Consider the following 12,881-nt stretch of genomic DNA (forward strand, 5'->3'; position numbering starts at 1 on the left):
TTTAGCAATACATTCCTTTCATTTATTTTTATTGAAGAAAAATGTCAACACCAAAAGATTATACATCCAATACGTTGAGATCTATGGCATATTTTGCATGACTGCTTAAAAGATAACCCAAGCAAAATACATGCAGTAACTTGACTTGTAACTCTTCTGGAGGAGAGAAAATGTGTTCTCTGTTCGTAATACATGTGAGAGTGCTTGTGTAAGATACGCAGAAGCCAGGCAACATCGCTGACCAATAATTTGACTTCCCGTAATAACAGCTTGCTTGAGGCATATATCAAGAAAAATATGCTTCCTGGATCAATTTAGATATGGTGAAACAAGGTTGCACACACATTATGGTGAGGAAGGAATTCAGCCTCCATAAACTATATAGCGTAGTAGAATGATTTTGTTGCCGCAATGTGTAGTCGGGGAAGAAACATTGACCGAGAGCCCGTATTTGTAGTGCATGGTCCCAGATGTTGCCTTGGTGACCAACATAAATTAAAGAAACATGCATTGCCCTCTAGCATCTTTTTATCTATTTGGGAGATGTCATACATAAACTAAATTAATAGCCCTCATAAAGCAAAATAGACTTAAGTAGAAATACAGTAACTTTCTGCACTAAAATCATGTTTATACTGTAATATAGCATTGCTACATGTGCAGCAAGAATTGGATTTAGAGTCAAGGATAATTAACAGAAAAAAAGACGTTTCTTTTGATTTGTGTTGTGTTTGTGAAAGGAAAGTTTTAGCTTCACAGATCTATAATAGTAAAGGCAAGATAGAGATAGAGGATACGGGGTCAGATAGTGGACAAGGTATGTGAAAAATTATGAGATACTAATGAACGATCTCAATATGGAAGAGTAGGCAAATTAAATAGATTTCATTATAAGTACTGTTTGAGATGGGTCATCTATACATGAGATCTTAGATTATATGTGCTCTATTATTCTTCCTCTGTTGTTTTCCTTTATGAGCCAGTCTAACTACCACCAACACAAAAATACCCAGCACATATTGGGACCAGCTTAAATCCCTCGATACAAACAGAGCCTCTTGTACCATGTATAGTTATCATGGGTTGAATTGTATTCCCCCTCCTCAAATTCTTAAGTTGAAGTCCTCTCCCCCAACACCTTAGAATGTGACTGTACTTGAATATGGGGTCCTTAAAGAGGTAATGAAATTACAATGAGGTTGTTAAGGTGGGCCTTAATTTAATATGACTGCTGCCCTATAAGAAGAGGAAATCTGAACATAGGCATGGACAGAAGGAAGACGCTGGGAAGCCACGGAGAGGAGGGCCTTTAGAAGTCAGGGTGAAAGGTGTGAACCGATGGCCTCTCAAGGTCCTAAGGAGCAATCAACCTGCCTACACTTTGACCTCAGACTTGCGGCCTCTGGAACTGTGAGAAAACACATTTCCGTTGCTTATGCCACCCAGTGTGTGGTACACAGTTACAGCAGTTCAAGAAAACAAAGTCAATGGTTAAAATACATATATCTTAAAACAGCTGGAAAACATTATAAAATGTCTGATAATCCATCAGACTTCTATTTCTTGCATATTCTATATGTTAGTCAGCTCAGCTGAATAAGCTGAAAACTCAAAATGCCCCATCTACATCTGTCCATTTTGCTGAGATAAATGATTCAATCTTCAGCACTTAGTCTCTTGGACATACTACACCAAAGACTAACAAACAGCTCCAGGCGAGCTGGAGACCTTCATCGGGCTCCTTGCGAGGTGGAGAAAGGGCTAGTCACCTGTTGTATGTCCAACAGGGCAGTCAGACTGTACCCTACTGCATTCTCACTAAGAAATCCTTACATTTTCACTAAGAAATAGTTACGTTTTCTGTAATAATGAATAGATATTTACTCACTGAGAGAGAAAACAAAGAACTTAATTATGCAGGCTTTTAAATATTAAATAATTGTCCTTTCATTCCCTGGGCGGGGGGAGAGAAAACTGAATTTCTGCAAGGTAAATTGGACATTCTGAATTGGATCCTTAAAAATACCATATGTGATTACAAACCGAAGATCCAAATGAGCCTGGAGGCCATGTTTACCAGAGAAATTTTATCCTTCTGTTTATATTTATTGTAAATGATTTTTTTTAATCAGATGGGACATCTGCAAATTTTTAGGCACTAATTTTCAAAGACCATGAAGCCCTCTGGGTGATTTTTTTCATTTCCTTAACAGATAGTTTAGTTTTAAGCTACATACTTTCGCTTGGCAGAGTGAGAGATGAAAGGCCTGCTATAAAATTGATTTGGCGTCTACATAAAAGAAAGCCTTGTAAGAAGTAGTGCTAACCGAGAAGCTTCCTTCATAAGCATATGCCCCCAAATTAAAATGTCACTCAGATCTGAGGAGCATTCCCTGCCTAAACATCCCCCATGAAATCATATTTACACTCTTAATTGTCATATTTTAGAAAAAAAAAAAGCTATATACTTTTACCTGTGACATATTTTTTCAAGATTACAAGACCCTCAAATTGTGAGTTGGGCATATCCATTTTTAACCTAGTAGACCATGTCGGTTTAAAACATATTTTTACAATAAATTCTGGCTGTTCGCAAAATAAATAACCAGGGACATGCCCTCACAATGTTTATAGAAATAAAAAGAGGTGAAGTATTTCGTCACGTGTCCTTAGATATATTCTTTATCTACATGGAACTAAACATTTTAATGGAGTAGATGATTTGTTAGAAATGAATTTGTTTAATTATTGTTGTTTAAATTTAGCCAAAAACAAAGCATCTTCCTGTAAGAAATGCAAATAGCATCTATGTATCCAATGGTATCAAAAGATCTCATTAGATAGTGTAAGATGTGTCTTAAGAAATTCAAATATTTCAAGGAAAATGTGCCATTTTATTCTTTAGAAATAGAATTCTTTAATCAAAGTTTAGTAAAAATGAAATAAAAAATAGCTGGAAAGTATATAATACTTCATTCCATCTCCTCTACTGTGTTTGAGGAAAGAGTACCTGGCCTATAGGTTTAAACTGTTCTGAATGCCTGTTAAAATGTCCTGACTGAACAATGATGGTTTAAGGGTAGATTGAAAAAGAACATAATCACATGAATTTTAACTTCATGGAATTTGCTTACAAGTATTGCTTCACTGAATATTGTTTAAATGGGAGTTTCATACATTGTGAGCAATAACAAGATTTAACAAGGAGAGAGAGTGTCACGGAAGAACATTTCAAGCCAGCGTCTGGAGACCAAAAACCAAGCTTCATTCAAACAGGCTGCTAGTGAATTTTAACTATCAGGCTAGCCAAAATTTGACCACGTGCGGGCAGTTATAAAGCCTGAAATGCTTCATGATCTTTCCACTACATACTGAATGAATTCTACCAGGCATTTTAACAGTGTGAGTAAAGCATATTTTTTTCTTCTCAAATTAGTTCACTCAAGTCACTCCTATAAAATGTCATTATATTGGCTTTTTCTTTTCATATCTTGATTATCTACTAACATTTTTTGAAAGATTTTATTTATTTATTTGAGAGAGAGAGAGAATGAGAGCAAGAGGGAGAAGCAGACTCCCTGCTGAGCAGGGAGCCAGATGTGGAGCTCGATCCCAGGACCCTGAGATCATTATCTGAGCCGAAGGCAGATGCTTAACTGAGCCACACAGGCGCCCTAACTAATAACATTTTTAATTGATATTATTTGTTGCATATTTTAATACTAACATTTATTACAACAAAGGTTCTATATCAAAAGTTCAATTTGATATTTTCTATCCACTCAAAGATGTTCAGATTTTGAAAAAAGCAGTAATAGTGAAATAAATCTGCTTGTCGTCATAGAATCTTGGGTTTGATAAGTTGCCCTACTAGAAGTAAACATCCTAACCTCCACTTGATTGCAGCGACCCTGGTTGAATTCTTCCCCTGGACTCAGTGTCTCCATACTAAGCAAATGCATTCCTGGAGTCCTCTCAGGGCTGCACAGCATCTCCCCACATGGAGTCAAACTCTGTGCTCCTGTCACTTCTGCCCTTGGTCTGATTTTGACCCCCACAGCTGCAGGGAATCCATCTTGTCCTCTTTCCACATCTCCGCTCTTCATGCATTTGGAGACAGCTTTGCACAGAGCTCTCAATCCCTCGGCTCACTCTATCCAGTGCACTGAGTCTATTCTAATGCAGATTGATGATATACTTTCCCAAAAGCAAGTGTTATAAACTCCAAATCTCAGGGTCTACTTTGAAATGGAACGTGAGGCTCACGCCATTCACACACTAGTCGAAATTATGAATGCTCTTGGGTTTGTAGGCTAATCAGATCAAATGGGAATCCTTGACTGAGATTTGCTGTGAAAGCCCAGTTGGACACTTGTGTAGAGATTGAAGGAGACAAAAATCTCAAATGGAGTTTTGCAAAGTTTCTGTGCCTTAGGAAGTCAGCCAGTGCTAAGTTCTGCCAAACGTGCTGAGGGTTTCTGCTGGTTGGGATCTTCTTTTTTTTTTTTTTCCAGCAAACTTTTTGACATTCTCTCATAATACTTCTATTTCTCTCATGTTTCTGTGCTACCACAACTTTATTACCTTTTAACTACCTTGTCATATTTCTGATTAGATATTAAAAAAAAAAAACGAAACACTCTTAGTATAAAATAAGGCATTTACGTTCTTTAACATTGGTTCCCCATGTTTTGAAAGTGTTTTCATCTTTCCATAAACAGCGACTCCTAAAGCCATCATCACAGATAAAACAGACTCTGAGTCAATGAAAGATTATTATCAGTAGGAGGATTACAATGTGATTCTTCTGATAATGTGATGGAAACATTGCAATTTATATCAAATTTATTTGGGAAGGAATCATGTTCCTTGAATAAATCATCTTCCATATAAATATGGGCAGCCACAGGCATATGGTAAGTTATAAATGAATACTCATTCAATAAATAATATATGTCATATATTCCATGCATATGTATGTACATATATGCACGTGTATGTGTAGATATATAAATATAGTATATCTTTTTGGTTTTTTTCTCCATTTTCAAGATATTTTTCTCCTATGTTCTCCTGTCTCTGGTTATGACCATAGAATATTATAATTAATTGTAAATTGGAAAGTTCAATTGGCTGATGCACATTTGGGCACACAATATCAAGTCATTACAGATGTATTTTCATTTCACTAGACTTAATTGATCTATTATTTGATCACTCTGCACTCGATGTCTTTTCTGAGATTTTAGCTTACCCAATTAGAGTGTTTACAATGCAATATTAGTAGCTTCCCTGTTTTTAAGATATTTAATTTCTGCCCAGAATTTTTTTAAAAATGTAAAAAAAGGAAATTCAGTATGTTCTTATTTATCCCAAGCTATCCTAGCAACACTTTGTTCTTTCTAACAAAATCACATAATCACAAGATGAACTAATTAATTTATCAAGTTCTATGAAAACAGCAGATTCTGTGACTGCCTGCACGGTCCCACTCTTCCTCATGGAATTATTCATTCAGTGGCAGCTGAGGCAGGCTGGCGAATAGCTCTACACATTTTTTAGAATTATTTTCTAGTAAGTTGACATTCTGCTTTCTAAATGTAAACTAGATAGTATGTAACCATCGTGGCATTTTAGAAGTCATGATAAGGGAGTATAGCATATGGAAAACAGTTTCTACCTGCAGTGATGAGATAAAATAGATGATTTCATTAATGGAGCGCAAACAAGATTTAGTACATCTTGATGCTGAAAACTGTGATATATTCATATGCATTCCACAATGGAGCGAACGGACTAATGTCCTGGGTATTATGTTAAAGGCTGGGAATTCACCATTGAGGTATGTTGCAAGCAACAGGCGAAGGGGAAAGAACTCGGCAAGATGAAAAAGAAAGAGGTATATAGGAAGAGCTCACCTCAGCTCTTCTTTTTCTCCACCGTATAATGCTCAAGACATTCATACCATGGTCAAAAGAGAACACTTTGAAAAATTAGGCAATGGGCTTGAAAGCATCCTTCTGTAGCTTGGAGAACACTTAAGTTATTCTTCGAGCCCTCAGAAAAAAATAAACACGTCCTTCTTTTTAAGCTGGTGTGAGGGTGTGATGGAGATAACTTCAAATTTAGGTGAGTATCAGCAAGGACAGTGGTGACCGTAGGTTCAGGAACCTCTCCAGGAAGGAAGGAAACAAATTGCCACAACTCCGTGATGTTCTAATCAGCCCAAATGATGGTTAAAAATGTGTAGCCGAAAGCAGATGCGCTACCAGTAATACCTGCTGGGGAGAAATAGAAAATAGAAAAATAGAAAAAACCTACACTTTCTAAGGCTCTACTTGATCCAGCCCCTGCTGATCTTTCCTTCCTTCCACCTTTCCATGTAACCTCTTGTCCTCTTAGATTTCCACACTCGGAAGCCTCCAGGACTGGTGTTTGCACTTCCTTTCTGCCTGACAAGCCAACAGGTCTCTACAGAGAAACCTTTTCTGACCAACCTCTCCTTCCCTACCATCTGCAATCTCCAAAAACATCATCCTGTTTTATTTTCCTTATCGGGCATACAATTTCTGAGACAATCATCACATCATTTTCCTAGTTTACTGCCCATTTCCTTCTACAAAAATGAAAGTTCTATGAGCACCGATACTGATGTTTTGTTTACCCCTCTTGCTTGGGCCCGGTGTAATAATGCCTGGTCCAGTTGGTACTCAATAAAAATGTGATGAATGAATGCACCTAAGGATAAATTCACTACAAAAATGAATTGTGCTTCTATCTTTTGTCTCATTTCAAGTATCTTTAAAACAAACAGAGGAAGTTGTTTTCTTTTTAAAAGTAGCACAGGAATACGATTTACTACACCTGGAGCTATCACAAATAAATTATCCTCTTACTGGGACCAAAAGTTAAGTTTCGTCACACAGTGCACTCAGTGATTGTATGGTACTCAAAATATCTAGATAAATGAAGATACTATTTTTTAAATAATTGCATGCCCCGGGTTGAAGCTCAGTGAATGAGGGTTACTAGAAAAGGCATTACACATGACTCTGTCATTCACTCTTTGAATTCAAGAGTAGGGATGATATTAGGTATCTAACTCTGTTCTTGCATTTTAGCGAAAGGCTATTCCCCCATCTTAAGCAGAAAAGTGGTGACTGAGGCAGGCACACTCCTCAGACCGGTTTTCATAAGCTCTGCTACCCATCCATTCAGCCAGGAGATGGGCAGGCAGAATAATGTTGGATTCCTTCCACAAAGGCCTCCCACAGTGACAGAAAAGTAGTGGAAGGGTATGCATGATATTTCCTCCCTCCACCCACTGTGTCTGATTCAAGTAGGCTCCAAACTCTCTCCCTCAGCTGCAGAGCCCATTTTCTTTATTTTGAAAGTTAATTCCACTCACAGCTGGAACTCAAAGCAAAAAATGAACATTGTGCTTAAAAAAAAAAGGAAAAAAAAAAGCCTCCTTGAATTTGATCTTGTACTTGTTACAAGGACAAAAAGTAATATTCCTCAAGCCGAAAGGAGCCTCGTTATTTTGTTTCAGGGTACGGGCTTGGGAGCATGATCTGAGGACAACACCGTGCTCGCGTGCTTAAGCACTATCGACCGAGGGTGGAGCCACGTTGGACTGCACGGTGATGTGGCCTGTGATGAAAACAGTACAGCCTTCCAAGGAGAAAGTGAGATGAGGTCCAGCCATGATCAGGTGCTTCCTAGCTGTGCTGTCTTCATGCTTCCGACTGTAAACACGTTCGTGGGCTTCTTACACCTTGAAGGCACCCGTTTAAGTCCACGGCTGTACACGTGGGTTAAGCATGTTCTTTGGTTTATACCAAGTTTCATGAATTGCATACTTTATAACTCCTCAAATATAGAAGGAAGAAAAGTAACTAATGAACAAAAGTGATCCTCTAAAAGGATTAATCTCTAAAATCCTCCAAAGGTAATTTCAATGGATTGGTTTTCTGGGGGAAGCTACTCTGTATGCTTCCAATAATAGTCCTCAAAAGCTCTGAAAAAGTGGTTTGTGTAGGAGAGAAGTCACTGAAAGTCTCCAAGCAATGCCTAATGGTTCTCTACCACTTTTTGGGAGAGAGCCGGGATTATGTATTATTCTTACTATTTTTAATAATTTTGAGTTTCATCTTATCAATCATATGAATACAGTTTAGCATGCATATGAGTTTCCTCTTTCCACTCTAAAAATTACCACAAACTCAGTGGCATGAAACAACACAAATGTATTCATTTGCAGTGTGGACATCAGAAGTCTGAAATGAGGTTGTCCGGTCTATGGGCAGAGTGTGAGCAGGGCAAGCTCCTTTTGGAGGCCCCAGGGGAGAATATGTTCTTGCCTCTTCTAGCTTCTAGAATCTGCTGGCATTCTTTATCTTATGGCCTCATCATCCCAATCTGTGCCTCCTGTGTCACATGGCCTGCTCATCTCTGATCCCTGCATCTCTTTTCATTTCATCAGGCCTATCCAGGACAATGCAGGATAATGTCCCTGTCTCAAGATCCTTAATTTCATAAAATGTACAAGACCTTCTTACCATGTGTGGTGACACAGTTGCAGGTTCTGGGGGTTAGGGTGTGGACATCTTTGGGGGAGTATTTTTCAGTCTACTGCAGCATGTAGACTATAAATGTAAAATATATATATTACCAAATAATTCAGCAATGCTGGGAACGAAAGGCTGTAATTATTGACTATCAGTCTGAAAACGTATTACTGGGATAAAGTAATACCTAATTCATTAACAAATCTATCATCATGTGTTCTTTTGGCAGTATTCTTGAACAACAATCATCAAAATTCAAAATGCTGATAAGAATGCTAAATACCTATTTTATTTAATTTTAAATTATTTTAATTCCAAGGTTATTAACATCCAGTGTTATATTAATTTCAGGCATGCAATATAGTGATTCAACAGTTCCATATATTACTCAGTGCTCATCACGATAAGGGTACTCCTTAATACCCTTCACCGACTTCCCCCACCCCCTACCCATCTCCCCTCTGATGAGCATCAGTTTGTCCTCTGTAGTTAAGACTCTGTTTTTTGGTTTGTCTCTCTCTCTCTTTTTGTTTGTTCTTTTTTTTTTTTTTTTTTTCTTAAATTCCACATAGGAAGGAAATCATATGGAATTTGTCTCTCTCTGACTGACTTATTTCACGGAGCATTATACCTTCTAGCTCTATCCATGTCATTGCCAATGGCAAGATTTCGTTCTTTTTTATGACTGAGTGATATTCCATTGTCCACATCTTCTTTATCCATTCATCAAATGATGGACACTTGGACTACTTCCATAGTTTGCTGTTTAAATAATGCTGCAATAAGCATAAGGGTGCATATATCCCTTCAAATTCGTGTTTTTATATTTTTTGGATAAATACCCAGTAGTGTGATTACTGGATCATAGGGTAGTTCTATTTTTAATTTTTTTGAGGGAACTCCATACTGTTTTCCAGAGTGACTGCACCAGTTTGCATTCCCACCAATAGTGCAAGAGGTTTCCTTTTTCTCCACATCCTTGCCAACACCTGTTGTTTCTTGAGTTTTATTTCAGCCACTCTGACACGTGTGAGGTGATATCTCATTGTGGTTTTGATCTGCATTTCCCTGATGAGTGATGTTGAGCATCTTTTCATGTGTCTGTTGGTCATCTGTATGTCTTTGAAGAATTGTCTGTTCATGTCTTCTGCCCATTTTTTAATTGGGTTATTTAGGGTTTTTTTGGTGTTGAGTTATAGAAGTTCTTTATATATTTTGGATACAAACCCTTTATTGTATGTGTCATTTGTAAATATCTTCTCTCATTCAGTAGATTGTGTTTTGTTTTGTTGATGGTTTCCTTCACCTTGCAAAGCTTTTTATTTTGATGTATTTCCAATAGTTTATTTCTGTTTTTGTTTCCCTTGCCTCAGGAGACACATCAAAAAAAATGTTGTTATGTATGATACAAGAGAAATGTGCTCTCTTCTAGGAGTTTTAAGGTTTCAGGTCTCACACTTAGGTCCTTAATCCATTTTGAATTTATTTTTGTGTATGGTGTAAGAAAGTGGTCCAGTTTAATTTTTTTCCGTGTAGCTGTTCAGTTTTCCCAACACTATTTGTTGAAGAGACTATCTTCCTTCCCATTGCATATTCTTGCCTCTTTTGTAAAAGAATAATTGACCATATAATCCTGGGTTTATTTCTAGGCTCTCCATTCTGTTCCGTTGATATATGTGTCTATTTTTTATGCCAGCACCATACTGTTTTGATAACTGTAGCTTTGTAGTATATCTTGAAATCTGAGATTGTGATACCTCCAGTTTTGTTCTTCTTTTTCAAGATTGCTTTGGCTGTTTGGGGTCTTTATGGTTCCACACAAGTGTTAGGATTATTTGTTTTAGTTCTGTGAAAAATGCTATCAGTATTTTCATAGGGATTGCATTGAACTTATACATTGCTTTGAGTAGTATGAACATTAAAAAATATTAATTTTCCCAATCCTTAAGCATGGAATACATTTCCATTTATTCGTGTCATTTTCAACTTCTTTCATCAGTATTTTATAGCTTCCAGAGTACAGGTTTTTCACTGCTTTGGTTGGGTTTATTCCTAGGTATTTTTTCTTTCTAGTGCAATTATAAATTGAGTTGCTTTCTTAATTTCTCTTTCTGCTACTTTGTTATTGGTGCATAGAAATGTTATCGATTTAAAAAAAAGAAATGTTATCAATTTCTGGATATTAAATTTGTATCTTGAAAATTAACTGAATTCATTTATTACTTTTAGTAGTTTTTTGGGAATGTAAGTTGACACAGCCACTGCGGAAAACAATATGCAGATTACTCAAAAGATTAAAAAATAGAAACACCATATGATCCAATATTCCACTAGTGGCCATATACCCAAAGAAAACAAAAACACTAATTTGAAAAGATATACACACCCCTATGTTTATTGATGCATTGTTTACAAACACCAAGATATTGAACCAACCTAAATGTCCATTGATGAATGAATAGATAAGGAAAGATGTGGTGTATATATATAATGGAATATTACACAGCCATGAAAAAGAATCATATCATGCCATTTGCAACAACATGGATGGATCTAGAGGGTATTATGCTAGGTGAAATAAGTCTGACTGAGAAAGATTAATACATATGATTTCACTCAGAAGTGGAATCTAAAAAAACCAAATGAATAAAAAAACAAAAAGCAGAATCAGACCTATGTAGACAGAGAACAAACTGATGGTTGTCAGGGGGAGTGGGAGTAGGGACGAAATAGGTGAAGGGAAATAGGAGATACAGGCCTCCATTAATGGAATGAGTAGCTCATGGGAATAAGAGGCACAGCAAAGGGAATATAAGTTAATGATGTTGTAATAGCGTTGTATGGAAGCTGCACTGTGAGCATAGCATAATGTATAGAGTTGTCAAATCACTGTGTTGTGCACCTGAAACTAATGTAACCTTGTGTGTCAACTATACTCAAATTAAAAATTTTTAGAAATTACCATATTGATATAAAAAACAATGCTGAATATTATATAACATCAATTCTAATCCTAAACATAAAGAATATATTTTATTTCTTTATGAAAACATTTGGAAACAATTTCATTCTTCAATCTTTTAAAAGTATTATCAGGTTATTATTTCATTAATTTTCAGAGTTCAGCATTTATAGTATCCCAAAGAAAATTACAATACATGACAAAGTTTTCATGGAAAGAAAATGTTAAATCATAGGTGTTTTTTCTGTATATGGTGTAGGAAAATGGTCCAGTTTCATTCTTTTGCATGTAGCTATCCAGTTTTCCCCACACCATTTGTTGAAGAGACTATCTTTTTTTCCCCATTGCATATTCTTGGAAAGTTTTCATGCAAAGAAAATGTTAAATCATAGATCTGTACACACACATACAATCAATACAATTATATTCTTTATCTGTCATAAGGGGGATTTGAACATTGAATCCCAGAACATGTTCATGTGAATAATAATATAACAGAGAGTATGCATAAGTAATTAAACTTTTTGCCAGTAATTAAAAATATGTGCAGACAGTTTGGATCATATTTCTAGAACTAAATTTTAAGATACTAATTTTAGATGGTTATTTATAAGATTTTTGAGTGATGTGATAAGATTAGATTGCTGTTTTTCAATTACATTTCATTTGTCCAAAGACCTCTAAGGATCTCTTATTACTTGTGACAATAAAAACAAACCCCAAGCTTTTATATAGTACTGAGATAATTTCATCTTACAGACACCGTGGTTTTCATTGCTATGATCCCTTACTTAACATGTGTGTTTGTGCGTGTTTGTGTGTTTGTGCATGTGTGTGTTATGCAGGAATCATTTCCCTTATGAAAAAAATAGGTTTTCAAATGGTTTTAAGAAGAAGAATATCTATCACTTCTTTCCTTATAGTTATCTTTCCAATTATTTGCCTACAAGTGGAATTATTTTACCATAATTTGTGTCTACGGCATAAAAATACATGAACATAAATATATTTTATCAGGTAATCATATGTTATATAAACAAATATAATCCCACAGTCTATGACCTAATCTAAGATACTATTATTACAATTGTTATTATCATTATTATTACTATCATTTTGTAAAATTTATCCTCAACTTTTTTCTCATCCTGTTTAGGTTATAAGCACAGGGGCAGATAATCTTCCTAATCATCATATGAGAATTACAGCATGGCTTTTTCTGTCTTTCCTGTGCCCACCAAAAACCAAAAAAATAGTCCATCTGAACGACTTGAATCGGAGGACAATGACAGACACATCTAAGAAAGAAGTAGAGTCCAGCATGACTCTAGTGTCATGTAAGTATCTGA

This window comes from Ursus americanus, chromosome 10, assembly GCF_024610735.1.
Source record: "Ursus americanus isolate L20-20 chromosome 10, mUrsAme1.1.p, whole genome shotgun sequence".
In the NCBI taxonomy this organism is placed as follows: Eukaryota; Metazoa; Chordata; class Mammalia; order Carnivora; family Ursidae; genus Ursus; species Ursus americanus.